Source organism: Bos indicus, chromosome 19 (assembly GCF_029378745.1).
Source record: "Bos indicus isolate NIAB-ARS_2022 breed Sahiwal x Tharparkar chromosome 19, NIAB-ARS_B.indTharparkar_mat_pri_1.0, whole genome shotgun sequence".
NCBI lineage: Eukaryota > Metazoa > Chordata > Mammalia > Artiodactyla > Bovidae > Bos > Bos indicus.
In genome coordinates this window covers 48128642-48131306 of record NC_091778.1, presented here as the reverse complement: position 1 = coordinate 48131306, position 2665 = coordinate 48128642, and positions in this window count along the sequence as shown.

Below are 2665 nucleotides of genomic sequence, written 5' to 3'. Positions count from 1 at the left end.
CTGCAGCACACCAGGCCTCCCTGTCCATCACCAACTCCCGGAGTCCACCCAAACCCATGTCCACTGAATTGGTGACGCCATCCAGCCATCTCATCCTCTGTCGTCCCCTTCTCCTCCTGCCCTCAATCTTTACCAGCATCAGGGTCTTTTCAAATGAGTCAGCTCTTCACATCAGGTGGTCAAAGTATTGGAGTTTCAACTTCAACATCAGACCTTCCAATGAACACCCAGGACTGATCTCCTTTAGGATGGACTGGTTGGATCTCCTTGCAGTCCAAGGGACTCTCGAGAGTCTTCTCCAACACCACAGTTCAAAAGCATCAATTCTTCAGCGCTCAGCTTTCTTTATAATCCAACTCGCACATCCATACATGACCACTGGAAAAACCATAGCTTTGACTAGACGGACCTTTTTGGGAAAGTAATATCTCTGCTTTTTAATATGCTGTCTAGAAATATCAATAACCTCAGATATGCAGATGACACCACCCTTATGCAGAAAGTAAAGAGGAACTAAAAAGCTTCTTGATGAAAGTGAAAGAGGAGAGTGAAAAGGTTGACTTAAAGCTCAACATTCAGAAAACTAAGATCTTGGCATCTTGTCCCATCACTTCATGGGAAATAGATGGGGAAACAGTGGAAACAGTGTCAGACTTTATTTTTCTGGGCTCCAAAATCACGGCAGATGGTGATTGCAGCCATGAAATTAAAAGACGCTTACTCCTTTGAAGCAAAGTTATGACCAACCTAGATAGCATATTCAAAAGCAGATACATTACTTTGCCAACAAAGGTACGTCTAGTCAAGGCTACGGTTTTTCCAGTGGTCATGTATGGATGTGAGAGTTGGACTGTGAAGAAAGCTGAGTGCCGAAGAATTGATGCTTCTGAACTGTGGTGTTGGAGAAGACTCTTGAGAGTCCCTTGGACTGCAAGGAGGTCCAACCAGTCCATCCTAAAGGAGACCAGTTCTGGGTGTTCATTGGAAGGACTGATGCTAAAGCTGAAACTCCAAAACTTTGGCCACCTCATGAGAAGAGTTGAGTCATTGGAAAAGACCCTGATGCTGGGAGGGATTGGGGGCAGTAGGAGAATGGGACGACAGAGGATAAGATGGCTGGATGGCAACACTGACTTGATGGACATGAGTTTGAGTGAACTCCAGGAGTTGGTGATGGACAGGGAGGCCTGGCGTGATGTGATTCGTGGGGTCACAAACAGTTGGACATGACTGAGCGACTGAACTGAGGTTGGTCATAACTTTCCTTCCAAGGAGTAAGCGTCTTTTAATTTCGTTGCTGCAATCACCATCTGCAGTGATTTTGGAGCCCAGAAAAATAAAGTCAGCCACTGTTTCCCCATCTATTTGCCATTTCAAATAGATTTGTATTTCAAATCCTGAAAGACGATGCTGTGAAAGTGCTGCACTGAATATGCCAGCAAATTTGGAAAACTCAGCAGTGGCCACAGGACTGGAAAAGGTCAGTTTTCATTCCAATCCCAAAGAAAGGCAATGCCAAAGAATGTTCAAACTACTGCACAATTGTACTCATCTCACACGCTAGTAAAGTAATGCTCAAAATTCTCCAAGCCAGGCTTCAGCAATACGTGAACTGTGAACTTCCAGATGTTCAAGCTGATTTTAGAAAAGGCAGAGGAACCAGAGATCAAATTGCCAACATCTGTTGGATCATAGAAAAAGCAAGAGAGTTCCAGAAAACATCTATTTCTGCTTTATTGGCTATGCCAAAGCCTTTGGCTGTGTGGATCACAATAAACTGGAAAATTCTGAAAAAGATGGGAATACCAGACCACCTGACCTGCCTCGAGAAACCTATATACAGGTCAGGAAGCAACAGTTAGAACTGGACATGGAACAAGACACTGGTTCCAAATAGGAAAAGGGGTACATCAAGGCTGTATATTGTCACATCATGAGAAATGCTGGGCTGGAGGAAGCACAAGCTGGAATCAAGATTGCTGGGAGAAATATCAATAACCTCAGATACGCAGATGACACCACCCTTATGGCAGAAAGTGAAGAAGAACTAAAGATCCTCTTGATGAAAGTGAAAGAGAGTGAAAAAGTTGGCTTAAAGCTCAACATTCAGAAAACTAAGATCATGGCATCCGGTTACATTACTTCATGACAAATCTAGACATTTTATTGAAAAGTAGAGACATTATGTTGCCAACTAAGGACTGTATAGTCAAAGCCATGGTGTTTCCAGTAGTCATGTATGGATGTGAGAGTTGGACCATAAAAGAAGCTGAGCACCTCTCTCCTGCCAAAGAATTGATGCTTTTGAACTGTGAGTTGGAGAAGACTCTTGAGAGTCCCTTGGACTGCAAGGAGATCCAACCAGTCCATCCTAATGGAAATCAGTCCTGAATATTCATTGGAAGGACTGACGCTGAAGCTGAAGCTCCAATACTTTTGTCCCCTGATGCGAAGAGCTGACTCATTAGAAAAGACCCTGATGCTGGGAGGGATTGAAGCCAGGAGAAGGGGGCGACAGATGAGATGTTTGGATGGCATCACTGACTCAAAGGACATGGGTTTGAGCAAGCTCCTGGAGATGGTGAAGGCCAGGGAGGCCTGGTATGCTGCAGTCCATGGGGTCGCAAAGAATGGGACACGACTGAGCGACCAACAACAACCCTCA